This window comes from Triticum aestivum, chromosome 1B (genome assembly GCF_018294505.1).
Source record: "Triticum aestivum cultivar Chinese Spring chromosome 1B, IWGSC CS RefSeq v2.1, whole genome shotgun sequence".
In the NCBI taxonomy this organism is placed as follows: Eukaryota; Viridiplantae; Streptophyta; class Magnoliopsida; order Poales; family Poaceae; genus Triticum; species Triticum aestivum.
The window spans coordinates 108,029,787-108,044,996 of record NC_057795.1 but is presented as its reverse complement, the minus strand read 5'-3'; positions in this window follow the sequence as shown (position 1 = coordinate 108,044,996).

Below are 15,210 nucleotides of genomic sequence, written 5' to 3'. Positions count from 1 at the left end.
CCCATGCCTCATTGAACGATGCAAGACGAAATATTGTTGGATGCGCCTCGCTAGCAGCACATTTCTTTGAAATATAAAATATTCAGGAGATCAATATTTGATGTGCGTAGACCGTCACACACCCTCTGAGAGATTGCAAAAAATGAGATACATGCCTTTAGTCAAGTAACCATGTCCAAGCATAAACTTATACTAGACGAGTATCCCTTGCAACATTTCGGAAGAAGGCAACTGTTAATGATCATTATTCGAGGATTGCCTTGATCATTAGGAGGTCATCACTGTTCACAAACCCTTTCCCCAAAAGATCACAGATGACGCTTTGCATCTTGCTTCTATTCTCCTTCAGCTTATGCACCTCCTCCTTTAGAAAATCCCTGTCCAGCTTAATATCACCCTTATCGTCCTTAAGATTATGAATGGCACCTGTGAGAGACATCTGAATGCGCTTGACGTCTTTATTAAAGATACCCATCTGCTTCTTCTGGCTGTCAATCTTCATGGTAGTTACATTACTTCTTTCCATAGCTGCAACAAGATTCTCGAGCTTAAGGTTCACTTGTTCAATATCCATTTTAAGCCTGCTTATCTCTTCATCCTTTGCTTGCAACATTCCCCAGAGCTTGAGTAGGCACCTCTGCATAATGACAGGCCATGGGCGGTCAACCCATTCCATGACTCCACAGTTCACACCTCTCTGCAAACAAAAAGGAACAAAATAAACAGAGACTATTGATACAGTGCTGCACAAGCTCTGGAATATAATAAAGTTCACATATACTTGCTTTATAACCTCATTCAACTAACTATGAACCATGTTTGTGTAACGTGGCGTGTCAATGGTTAGGTACCCACAACACTAATTATGGTACTTCGCCCACCCTATCTGTGGAGTTATTTCATAATTGTACTTAGTTTCTTTTAAGCCAGCTTGAATTAATCTAGAGCTACCTCTGCAGTCAAGTTATTTAGAGATTTTTTTTGAAGAATATACTGACCATTAAACAGAAGTCCTATTTGTAAACAAACACGAGAGTGTCTAGATCACTTCTTTTGTTTTCAGTGATGTAAAATAAGTAGTGACCTCTACCCTTTTATGCAAAGTAAAAGGACTACACAATGTTTTCTACAATCAACCGGAAAACACAAGAAGAATTAAGTCTTCTTTGGAAGATTACAAGTCTTATATACAAAAAGTTTGATTCAATAAGAAAGTAGATCATATTTTCGAAAGTGACTAACTTTCACAGCACAGCCGTAGAACCTCCTCCCTGTGTCACTTCCTTCAAAAGCCACACACCTGATAGGCTTGGTATCATGGAGAACGCAGTAGAGAGGACGGTCGAGCTCTTTGCCACAGAAATCATGGTCCTGGATGGTATCAGGGTTCTCCTACAAGGACACATGAATGTCTATAGGTCAGATCTTTTGTTTGGAAAACAAACCCCAGTTCAACGCTCCGCATGTAGCAGGAAATCACCTACATAGAAATCAAAATCCAGCTCAAGGAAGTTCAGGCCTTCCTTCCTCCCCTCTTGTCCGAACTTTTGTGTCGACATGGACCAGAGGATGTGAGCAGATGCGATGCCGTAGGCGGTGTCGAATTTGAGAGAGGAGAGAGAGAGAGAGGGAGAGAGGGGGGTGTGGGGGGGAAGAGATACAGTGAGAGAGCGAGAGGACTTTGACATGGTCTGGCTCGACCAAATACTCCACCTACTCGCCAGACCCACCAACCACCACCAACCTCCCCCGTCCCCCCTTTTTTTAATTTTTTTTGCGCTGGGATGGTAAGGAGCCATTTACTATTGTCAGTACTAGTTTCAGATTTGGCCAGTGAGTACAAAAAATTACTTCCCTCTCCATAATTACTCCATAAATACATCATTTTGTTCGTCTTCTCTCCCGAGTCACTTGCTCTTCTGCTACCCATCTTCTCTGGTTCCTTCCGTCTTTCTTGCTTCGTCTTACCCGCTCTACAGTCCACATAGATGGATCTACGATTCGCCCACTTGCTCTGTAATACAGTAAGTTTTTTCCCCTCTGCTTAATACTTACGCATTGTGCACTGTGTTTTTTTAGATGGATTCTTGTTTTATGTTACCCTTTTAATTTTAGTTTTTGTGTTAATATCTTACCTCTTTTAAGAGGTTCTATAGGTGAATAATCTTGGACGGCAACAGTTGATTTATTTTTCAATTAGTTCGCTGCAAGCTTGTAGATTTGAGAAGGTCTGTGCGTGTTTTTTCATTTTTTTAATAGATACACTAACATTGAGGGATATCACTGTAGCATCATTCGTTCCGCTCTATCTTACTCATTGAAACAAGCGTGTATCAGTGATATACAGTCCTTTAATTCTTTGTGCCATTAGTGGAGTGGTGAAACAATTTTTTTAATAATTAATGAACCTGAGTCTTATATATTGTTACACCTTGCAGCCAAAGATGGCGTGTGATGTTGGCAGGAACCTCAACTGTCTCAGTGTTGAATCTGATGTTGCGCAATCTTTCTTGATTGTGTCTTTGCCTTGTTCTTATGAGTCATGCCTGGTAAGTTGTCTTTATTCCGCAGTCAGCAACCACACGTATTCCTTTCGGAGTGAACTATACTACGCATGCTTGTTTTATTTTATGGGCCTTGATGTAATGTAATTAGAAGTTCAATTGTTTTGTATAGGTTTAATTAAATGTCATAGATGGTGCCCGTGCCCGTGCCTGAAAGCCAGGAAATTTCAAGGAAAAAAACACTTTCATGCATTTTTTTTCTAAAAATCAGTAAAATATTTGTTTACCTATGTCTCAGTTTTACTTTTATGTAGCATGTCCCATGCTACTACCGGAACCAGGTCCTTTCTTTGATCTCTTTATGGAAAGATCAAGCTTTCGAGGATGGTTCTAAAGATGAAGATTTTGACCTTGTTTTCGGCACTGGTGAGGAATTGTCTTACAAGATTAAGTTTCAGATTGCAACCACAGGTCTAAGTTTCATGGACCTGGATGGGAAAAGTTGATACGTGACTATGATCTGTTTTATGGTGATATTATAAAATTGGATTTGCAAGCAGAAGATTTCTTCTTTCCGATTAACTTGATGTTGAGTGAATCTCGAGGAGGTCACAAAGCGTTTCCCAAACCTTCCATTGGTACGTTCTGATCGCTTATCAATATTTGTTCTGGTTTAACATTTATCTATTATAATTTTACTGTGGCGTGCCGTTGATATCTATGTGCTATCTTTGCGATATAATGTATTAAATCTTTCTTTGTACTCACAATGTAGTTTAAAACTGTAATTTCCCTTTTAAAAGCCAATATTCGTTTATTTTAGTTTAAATGATGTATTCATTGCTTCACACATGGTGGCTAATACATGGTTGTATTTATTTAGCCCTCGAAGGCCTGAGTTTATCAGAAAGGAGCTACATAGACGAGACAGTCTACACCCGGGGCATAAAACTTTCCTATATCGACATGGCTTGCATGACTAAACTAGTCCTAAATGCTAAATGCATCCCTGCCATTACCTTTGTGCATCGTCTATATTTCACCAACGTTCACACAGACCGTTTGGTACGTCGTTGTTTCTTTCTCTAAACCACAATCAACATGCGTGTCTTCGTAATCTAATGCCAGAATAATTTGTTATTGTACAGAAAATCCAAGCTATTGTTACCAATGATCTTAGGATGAAGCTTGGATTTTTACCTCTCAAGGGCAGCAACAGGCTTGTTCAAATTTTCGACAGCATTGATTTCCCTGGCACCTATTGTATACACAAAGATGGAAGGATGGCGATCACCGGGATTTCTGCTTTTGCAAATGCAGCCAGGCTGACAGTTGATTGCGTTGTACACATCAGTATCAAGTGGCACACTGTGCGTGGGGAGGACTCGCTCTCACTTGTGATCACCGGTCTTTAGACCACATAAATTTGAACTACTATGGTATTAAGTTAAGTATTGTACGTGTGTTATTTCAAACTATAAGTGCAGTTGAAATCCTCATAGTACATACCTAATAGAACTTATCAGTTGAAATTCTTATTCAGACTATGGTACTGAAAGCTGATGCGATCCTAAACGTGGTTGTTGTCGCTATTGTTGTTGTTCTGGTTGTTGTTGTTGTTGTTGTGGATGTGTCTCTTGGTTCGACATGTTTGCTCAGAGAGGCACTTGAACCTAGTGCAGGTTCAGTGTTGTGTTAAGAAGACTCATGGTCATGCCTATGTGCTCTGATTAACTTAGCTGACTTTGTGCAGTAAGAGAGGCACAACCGTGAAGTTAGTGAAGGCACGGTCATGTAGTATAAGAGGGTACGGTCGCCCCTCCTAGTTGTCATTATTTCAGCTGAGTTGTGTCCTCAGATCGGCACATTGGTCGAGCAAGTGGTGCGGTCATGCGTCCCATGTCAAGAAGAAGAGCTGCGATCATGCGTCCATGTTCAGTATAGACGTACGAAACGTGACGCTCTGATAGACCCAACCATGCCCTCATGGCATTCATGTCCGTGCCTCTTCTTCTGAATGTCTCAACGGAATCATTTCGAACACAAATACAGGATACCATGCCATACCTTCCTCGGACCCATGACCGTGCGCAGAATATACCACTCCAGCTTCTCTCGAATAGGACATTCCGTGCCTCACAAAGTAAACAGTGGGCGTTCACCATGACTTCGAATCAAACTGTGCCTTTCTTCGATTAACGCCCATGCCTCTCCATCTGAACGAGTCAGCGGAATTATTCTGAAACCAAACACAGACGAGCGTGAATCTACATAATACCACACCAAGCCTATGCCTCTCGACTCACTGTGCCTCACAGAGTATACAGAGTCACACTCGCCCGTGTTTCTGTCGAAACAATGAACAGTGGGTGCTCACTATTGAAGCTGACCGGCCGTGCATCTCCGTCCGAACAAGTCGACAGAAGCAATCGAAACCGAAACACGAGCGAGTGTGACTCTATATAAAACAGTGCCATGCCTTTGTGGGCCGCATGACAGTGCCAGTGAGCCCAAATATTGCAGAGAGGCGCGAAATCCCACGCGTTTATGAGTACAAGTCATGAAGCTACCTGGTACAAAAACGTGGCAGTACGAACTTCAGGTCCGTGTTTTGCTTGAAAAACATGGGATCGTGATGTGCGTTTTTTGCTTGAAAACCGTGCCTTCTACATCCACGCGTCTGTGCGCCTAACAACAAAGGAACGAACCCTGACGGTGCCTTTGTAGGCTGAACGGCCGTGCCTCTCCGTCTGATCGAGTCGACAGAATTATTCAGAACACAAACACACGGGAGCATGACTCTATAGTATACGGCAGCATGCCTTTTAGCGCCGCACGCGCGTGCCTGTGACCCTTAAGACTACCACAAGTCATGTCACTGCCTGGTACAGAACCGTGGTTGTATTCACTTCACGCCCGTGCTTCTAGTAAAAGAAGCGCCACGCAACTCAGCACCAAGCCGTGGCTTTTAAAAACAAGGAGCTTACTTTTTTAAACACCTCGACTGTCGAACCGGACACTTGCAAAGTAAACTTTTAGCGTTAACATCTAAACCCATTCCGCTTTGTTTCCATTATAAATGTCCGAAACGTGACGCTTCGACAGACCCAACCATGCCCTCATGGCATTCATGTCCGTGCCTCTTCTTCTGAACGTCTCAACGGAATCATTTCGAACACAAATACAGGATATTATGTCCTGCCTTCCTGGGACCCATGACTGTGCGTAGAATATACCGCACTAGCGTCTCTCGAATAGGCCATTCCGTGCCTCACAGAGTAAATAGTGGGTGTTCACCATGACTTCGAACCAAATTGTGCCTTTCTGCGATTAACGCCCGTGCCTCTCCATCTGATCGAGTCGACGGAATTATACTGAAGCCAAACACAGACGAGCGTGACTCTACATAATACCACACCAAGCCTATGCCTCTTGACTCACTGTGCCTCACAGAGTATACAGAGTCACACTCGCCCGTGTCTCTGTCGAAACAGTGAATAGTGGGTGCTCATTGTTGAAGCAGAACGGTCGTGCCTCTCCGTCTGAACGAGTCGATAGAACAATCGAAACCGAAACACGGGCGAGTGTGACTCTGTATAAAACAGTGCCATGCCTTTGTGGGCCGCACGACAGTGCCTCTGACCCGAAATATCGCAGAGAGGCGCGAAAGTCCAAGCGTTTATGAGTACAAGTGCGTCAATCAAATGGAGGCATGGAGTCCGAGTTGTTGCCACTGTCCAATGTCACTGTTCTTGCAGCGACATCATAAAAAAATACTACTTTTTTCTGATAAATGGTGTTTTGCAACACTTGCGTCCTCCAAACCGTCTTTCCAGATCCACCGCACCCGTCGCTCCTATATGGAGTCCGATGCATATCGTACCAAGAGGGCAAAGCTCATGCTACCGACGATGCATTCCGCTGGGTTTTGGCGGTACCGGCGGGGACCGGTGAGGGTCCGCCCACCAGATCCGCGGAGCACGGAAAAAAAACTCATCCCGACCGCATCAGCGATCTCCTGGACGTCATCCTAGGTGAGATCATCTCTCGTCTCCCCATCAGGGATAGCACCCGTACTCGCATCCTCGCTCGTTGATGGCGTCCTTTATGGCCCACCGCTCCTCTGAATCTCGATTGCCGTGAGATCCCTGCCGCTCGTCTTTTTAAGCCTCTACAAACAGTTCATATCGAGAATATCTCTGTGGCGCCTCCTACCTAGGAGCTCGCCCGCGAAAGGCACTTCGGAACTCGGTGCCCTCGCAAATTTGGCACTGACGATACGACCCTTCCGGAAGCCATCCTCTCCGCCCATGGGGGCGCAGTTCACCGTCTCTGCGTACCGGCGAGCTACCTCCAGTCCAGACCCTCCGCAGTCGACGCCTGGCTAAAATCATCCAAACTGAACAATCTCGAGGTGCTCGAGTTCTGTTACACGTTCCCAGATTTCGTGAGAGAGTGCGTCGTACAACCACTCACACAACCATCATCCGCTCCTTTTGCACCGGCGTCCTTCTCTCGCTTTCCATCCTCCCTACACACCGCCACCTTTGCTCTTTGCCAAATACCAGACAGTTACGTTCAGTCTCTTAAACTACCACTGCTCAAGAGACTTTCACTTGTGGACGTTGTTATATCAGACATCTTGCTTGAAAGCATCATCCACTCTAGTTGCCCCGCACTGTGGTTCCTTCTTCTTGGAATATGGAAAGCCGTTGCATATGAATAAACTCATGTAACCTTGTAAGCATTGGAATTCGATTTGGACATGGCGAACTTGTTATAGAGGATGCGCCATCACTTCAGCGGTTGCTTCACGATATTATCAGTAGCAACTTGCAGATAACTGTCATGTCTGCACCTAAACTGGAGACTGTGGGCAAATTCCATGATTTTTCTGTGAATCCAAGGTCACAGGTAACCCTACAATTATCCAGGTACCTAGTTTTCAGCTGCATTTGTCCGAGTAAACAAATTTCATGTAACAGAACCTTTTGTTCAATTTTTAAAATCGTTGTGCGTGCACCATACAGGGTTTGCCAGCAGTCAGCCTGTCAACAGTGCTTCAAACGGTCAAGACTTTGCTCGTCAAGGTGTGTTTTGAAGTGGACGTGGTTGTTTCCCTGATGCAATGCTTTCGAAGCCTTGAGAACTTGTTTATCGAGGTGATGATTCTTACACACAAGTGGTTTATGGACCTGTTCTTCCTCCGGAAATGGTTTGGAAAAGGGCTTTTGACACCATGCTCAAGTTCAGTACTGCCACAGAAGTTCCTCGTATGGTCAGCCTGCCACAGCTTCTGCCGGTTTTTATTCCTTCACAGTCTTGGGATGTTGTGATTGGGGATTCTGAGTCTATGCCTGCTAGCTTCAATGATTCAGCTTGTTGGCCAGTTGCCAGGGCTTTGTTCCCATCGTCATCTTTACCTGATAGCAATGTTGCTTGCCAGTCCTATATGCCTGTGCGGATGGCCAGTTCCTCTGCCAGGGATGATCAGTTTGCTTTCTCTGCTCAACAGGACAGGAAGAAGTGTGTCAAAAGAAAATTTACTCTGTTGGTTGATACTTCCCTGCGACGTTGTACCAGGAGTGCTGCTAAATGGGATGGTTTCAAGCCTGTACTGCATCAGTTGCCCCTTCCTGAGCCACGCAAGAAGAAGCCAAGAGCTAAGCCGTTGCTGAATGTCAACCCCGCTATGGATTCAGTTCCAGCAGATCCTGCACCGTCTCCCTCTCTGGTTCGTGGTGATGCTTCCTAGGCGTCTATTCTGCCACCCACTCCCATTCGGACCATCCAGATCATTGGTCAGGATCTTGGGGTTCCGTCAGAGAAGCTCACTGTTGCTCTGCTTATGGCAGACAAATCTGCTGATGTTCAAGAGCAGTCTGATGATTAGTTATGCTCTAAGTTCTTGGGTGTGGCAAGCCCTCAAATTTGCTAGTTATCTTCTATGTAAGCTATAAACGCTTCTGTAAGCGCTGGATCTTCTACTTTTGCTGTCTGTTGGACTGGTTCCTTTGTGCTCTTCTATGTAGTAGCACTTTTCACTTCTCAATCTTAGTTTCCAATGGATCATCGTTCTAATAGAAGCTGGAAAGTGTTTTGCTGGAATGTTCGTGGTCTTAATGCTCCTGCTCGTCAGCGTGCTGTTAGGAATAAAATTGATGAAAGTATGGCCTCGGTTGTCTGTTTGCAAGAAACAAAGATGCAGTCGTTTGATTTTCACTCAATCAAAAGTTTCTGTCCGCGGAGGTTAGATTCTTTTGTATATAGCCCCTCGGTTGGTGCATCTGGGGGTCTTTTGGTTGTTTGGAATTCTGCTATCCTCATTGGGGTGCTTATTGATACTAAACCCTATGGCATTGTTATGCAATTTACCTCTACCCAGAATAATGAGCACTGGACTCTTGTTAATGTCCTTGGTCCCTGCCAAGGGCAGCTTAGGGATGAATTTGTCTCATGGTTGTACAACATGAACATCCCTCATTCTAAAAATTGGCTTTTCTTGGGGGACTTTAACTTTATTAGGTCCTTGGATAATAGAAATCTGCCTGGTGGAGATGTCAATGATATCTTCATTTTTAATGAAATTATTGGGCACCTGGGTTTACTTGAACTTCCTATTAAAGGCAGAACTTACACTTGGTCCAACATGCAAGATAATCCTTTACTTGAGCAGCTAGATTGGTTTTTTACATCTGCAAATTGGGTCTCTGTTTATCCAATGTCTCAGGTTCTGCCTCTTGCTAGAACTGCCTCAGATCATGTTCCTTGTGTGGTTGATATTAACACATCCATCCCAAGATCAAATATTTTTCGTTTTGAGAATTACTGGGTGGAAATGGAGGGGTTCATGGATTGTGTGGCAAACTCTTGGAAGTCTATCTCTCGAAAACAAGGTGTTTCTGCTATTATTGCAGATAAGCTTAAATGTCTAAGACAGGCTTTAAAGAAATGGCAAACTAATCTGTCTAAGCTAAAGATTCTGATTGCCAAGTGCAATAGAGTGGTTCTCATTCTTGATTCTCTTGAAGAGCTTAGACCTCTATTTAGACATGAGTTCAACTTCAGATCTATTGTTAAACTTCATGTGGATCATTTGCTGCATCTTCAATATCTTTATTGGAGGAAGAGATGCACCATTAGATCTATCAAGGTGGGTGAGGAAAATACTAAATTTTTCCATGCTATGGCCACAGAGAGGTTTAGAAAAAATTCAATTGCCAGTCTGAAACTTGATGATGGGACAGTTGTTTCTGACCATGAGTCTATGGCTGCTGCTGTTTGGGAAGTTTTTAAAGGCAGAATGGGCACCTCTGCAGGGGTCAACATGAGATTTGATCTTTCTTCCATCATTAGAAGGGTTGAGGGTATGGATGATTTAACCAGGCCTTTCTCCAAGGAGGAAATGGACAAAACAATAAAGGAAATGCCAATTGATAAGGCTGCTGGTCCTGATGGGTTTAATGGCTTATTTTTCAACAAGTGCTGGCATATTGTATGTGAGGAGTTCTATGAGTTGGCCAGGGGGTTCCATGAGGGCTCTATCAGTATTGAGAATATTAAATATTCTTACATAACTCTTGTTCATAAGAAACATTCTCCTGAATCTGTTAATGATTACAGGCCTATCTCTCTGTCTGGCATGGGTGTAAAATTCCTCTCCAAAATGGCTGCTAATAGATTGCAGGGGGATATTTTGAATTGTGTCCACAAAAACCAATATGGTTTCATTAAATCCAAAACTATACAGGACAGTGTTGGGTGGACTCTTGAGTACATCCACCAGTGTCACCAATCCAGGAGGCCCATTGTTATTCTGAAGTTAGATTTTGAGAAGGCATTTGATTCAATTGAGCATGATGCCATTTTCCAAATTCTCAGGGCCAAAGGGTTTAATGAAAGGTGGATCTCTTGGGTTAAACAATTTTTGTCTACTAGTACTTCTCCTGTGCTCTTGAATGGAGTCCCAGGTAAACAATTCTGTTGCAGAAAAGGTGTTAGGCAGGGTGACCCTGTTTCACCTCTACTGTTTGCAATTGTTGCTAATTTGCTGCAGTCTGTGGTCAATGATATGCATGTTAAGGGTCTTCTTCAGTTGCCAATGCCCTGCCATGACAAAGATTTCCCAATAATACAGTATGCTGATGATACTTTGATTATTTTGCCTGTTGAAGAACAACATTTGATGTCTCTGAAAAGCATGCTCCTCCTATTTTCTCAATCAACTGGTTTGCATGTCAACTACCATAAGTCCTCAATGTTGTCCATTAATGTTGACTCAGTGAAAATGACTAGGCTTGCTGGAATGTTTGGTTGTGTTGTGGGTACTCTGCCTTTTACTTATCTTGTCCTCCTTGTTGGTCTTATGAAGCCAAAAATAATGGATTTGATGCCTTTGGTTGACTCTATGGAAAGGAAACTCTCTCTCTGTTCTAGTTTTCTTGCTCAAGGGGGAAGATTGCAGTATCTCAACTTAGCTTTGTCTTCTGTGCCAATATTCTTCCTCTGCAGTCTGGATATTCCAGTTGGCATCCTAAAGCAACTTGAGAGCATTCAAAGGCAATGTCTGTGGAGAAAGTTTGGTTCTGATCATGCTCCTTCCTTAGCAGCATGGAACTTGGTGTGCAGGCCAAAGAACAAAGGGGGCTTGGGGGTCTTAAACCTGAGATTACATAATGAGGCTCTGTTGTTGAAGTTTGTTAGCAAATTTTATAATAAGGCTGACATCCCTTGGGTAAGCCTGGTTTGGGGCACTTATTATCATTATAGGGTTCCTCATGCTACTGTCTTATGTGGCTCCTTCTGGTGGATAGATTTAAGCAAGTTGATGGATAGGTTCAGATTGGTTTCAAAAGTGCATGTCTTGAATGGGGATTCTGCTCTGTTTTGGGGTGATGATTGGAACCTCAACCCCAATTCTGGTCCTTTGGATCTGGTGTTTCAGAGATTGTTCTCTTATGTTAAGGATCCACTTCTTTCTATCAAGGAGGTTTTTGCAACTCAGGATATCACTACTCTATTTCACCTGCCTCTTTCTGAGAGGGCTCATTCTGAGTTCATGTCCTTGCAGCTTCTAATGTCTGATTTCTCTCTTGACTTTACTAAGTCGGATGTTTGGATGTGGAGGGAGGATGGCAAACCCTATACAGCTAAAAAATAATACTCCTTCCTGCATATGCATATTAACCCTAACCCTTTGCTGTCATGGATCTGGTCTAGCTGTTGTACTATGAGAATCAAATTTTTTGCCTGGATGCTAACCATGGATCGGCTCAATACACAAGATATGCTGGAGACAAGGCATTGGAATGTCTCTGATTGTAATCACTGTGTGTTGTGCCCCACTCAGACAAAAGAGGACAGAGATCACCTATTCTTCTCATGTAACTTCAACTGCAGGGTTTGGAATTATCTGCAAGTGTGCTGGTCACATGGTGATAACATGGCTACCATTGCCTATGCTGCAAGAAGGGACTTTCAGCAACCTTTCTTTGCTGAAGTGGTTTTTCTTGCTTGTTGGAATATCTGGACTGTGAGGAATGACAAAGTCTTCAGGAACATTAAACCTTCCTTTAGAAGGTGGAGAACATGTTTTATTCATGACATTTCTCTGCTTGCCCATAGGATTAAAGCTAAGTATAAGGATGACCTTCTTAGATGGATTGCTTTTTTTCCACCTTGAGGTGAGCATTGTATTCTTTTAGCTTAGATCTTTTCATTTTTCTTTTGATGTACATATCTTGTATATTTGTATAGTTAATAAAATTTGAAAGAGCTGTGGGGTTATATACCCTATAGTACCAGGTCAAAAAAAACCATAACATGCATACTGTACTACTTCTACTGTATCTCTGTTTTTAGAGCTTAAGTATTTTCATTCTTCATGTACATCTAGGGAGGACTCTGTTGCGGAGAAACAAATACATGGCGTCGTAAGCACCAACCGTTTGTCAAACGAGATGACTTTCGTTTGAAGACAGTTACGCTAGATGACTATGAACCCTGCTTGGTAAACATTGAATTTGTGAGATTCTTTGTTCTGAATGCAAGCAAGCTTGAGACCATGAGGCTTAACTACCGTTTCGACCAAGACTTCACGGAAGAATTTTACGAAAAGCATCAAAAGGATCTTCTGTGACACAAAAAGGCTTCTGAACGTGCTCGCATTATATTGTCAGGAGCATGCAAGCACCGGTTATTTTATTTAAAACTCATGCGTGTTGAATACCTGGATTTGACGGACCCATTCAGCTGTGACTGCTAAACACAAAGCTGGAGGAAGTTCTTCAAGGTTCCAGGTTTACATGTTGTTGCGCCCTTTTGAACGTGCGTTTTGTCTAAACACGAACAGACAACCCTTGTAGTATTTTGTACCGTCTGTAAGCTTGCCATAACAATCCTTGACAAGAAAGTGTTGTCACTGTGCAAATGAAAGTGTTGTGACTGTGCAAACGTCTGTGTCTTCAAGCACATTGAATGTTTCAGCGGAAAGATTCTGAGTATTTTACCGGCACGGCACTAACTCTTTGTTAGTATAGTACCATGTTCCCACTGATAATGAACTCGTCAGTAGGAACCTTTCCAATACCGAAGCAAGTCTATGATTCGTAGGCCAATAAAACCATGTGTCTCGTGACATGACAGCTGTTCTTTGTCTTGAGTTCAGACTTTCTCTAGAAACTTCACAATCGTGATTTTCTAACTGAGTACCATGAAGGTTGGTACATGTACATGTAGAGGCCTTACTTCGGCGCCTTCTGCGCACACATTTCTGCACCCAGAGAGGGTTTATGCTGAAAAGGCCTAGAGAAACGCCATGCCCGTGCGTGTAGTGGCTCCCCAACAGTGCCTCTGACGCCTGCATCTACGTGCCTCACATCACATAAGCCGTGACTGTTAGGTGCCCGTGGAACTAGACGCCCGCGGGTCCAGAGAGCTCACAACGGTGTCTCTCGAGCAGAGCATTCTCACCACAGTTTTGTATATCCATTTCGGTTGACACTCGTGCCTAAGAGGCTTCATTTCCATGCCTCCGGTGTTTCAATACATGTGCCCCACATGACACTTGTCAGGACCTTTGTGGTTGCACAAAATACACACCCGTGCCTCCATAGCCGAGTATTCGGATCCATGCCTCTGCGACCATAATTTTGTGCATCCACATGGTTGACAATCGTATGTGCCTGTAGAGGCTAGACTTCGGTGCCTCCGGAGCCTGCACCCTTGTACCTCACGTGCCACAAGCCGTGGCTGTTACGTTCCCCTGAACACACCTGGGAAATGGATCCAGAGACTCCACAATCGTGTATTTTCAACTGAGAGTTTGCAGCCATGCCTCTACCACCACATTTTTGTGCATCCAGGGAGTTGATACCTATGTCTGTAGAGGCTTCAATGCGGTCAGTGCTTGCACAGACTACAATTAGGTGCCTCCAGTGCCTGCACGCATGTGCCTCACATGACACTTGCCACCGTGTCGTGGCTCCACACCATCGTGTCTCTACAGGCCACACAAACATGCGTCCTTAACTGAGTATGCCGAACTTTGGCTCTGCCACCAAACTTCTCTTGTATCCGGACGGTTGATAGCTGTGCCTCATGCAGACGCACGTTTGTTGAAGCCATGACTATTCCACCACATCTGTCGAAATCATAAAACCCTAACCGTCTTCCCAGATCCACCGCACAGAGAGCTGCAACAGAGGCGGCATGAGCTCGTCAATGGAGATGAAGAAGCATTCCTCTAGCAACAAGAAGATGAGGTTCGCGACTGTACCCGTGCTCTCTAAGATCGCTAAGAGGAGCGACCGTGGCCCACCCATTGGATCCGAGAACCATGTTGAGTCTGGTCCAGACCGCATCAGCAATCTCCCGGACGCCATCCTTGGCGAGATCATCTCTCGTCTGCCCATAAAGGAAGGCATGCGCACACAAGTGCTCGCATCTCGGTGGTGCCACATATGGCACACCGCACCACTCGATATCGACTTCTGTGTGATCCTTGATACTCCTTCTACGAGATCTCTGGAAAAAATATGTTGCCAAATCACCCACGTTCTCCCGGGCAAGCAAATCGTCCAGGAAACATACGTCGGAACACAATGCCGACATCTTAGTTGCAACTGTGGCGGAGAATCTGTTGCCGATGGCTTCAGTCTTCCTGTATCTGTCCTCTCTGATCACGAGGGTCCGATTCACCGCCTCTGCATCCCGACAAGCTACCTCCGGTGCCAACCTTGTGGCGTCGATGAGTTGTTCCTGTCTCGGAATCTGGACCAACTCCAGGTTTTAGAGTTCTATCATATATTCCCAAATTTCTTCTACACAAGGCCATCAGCATGTAGAATCCCTTCTTCTATGCCGTCCCCACCAGCATCCATCTCTAGATTTCGCTCGTCTCTCCACACCATCACTTTCGCCATGTGCAAACTAGAAGACAATCTAGTAGAAATGCTTTGCCTCCCACTGCTCAGGAGACTTTTGCTGGTGGAGGTTCATATATAGGATGTCTCCTTGTGGAAGTTCATCCACCACGGTTGCCCTGCCCTGCAGTGCCTGCTTCTTGTTTGCAAAAAGAAATTCTCCTGTCTACGAATAAACTCAGCTAGGCTTGTAAGCATTGGCATTCATTCCGATGAAGGAAAACTGATCATTGAGGATGCACCTTGCCTTCGGAGACTGCTACATGATTCTGTAGATGCACAAC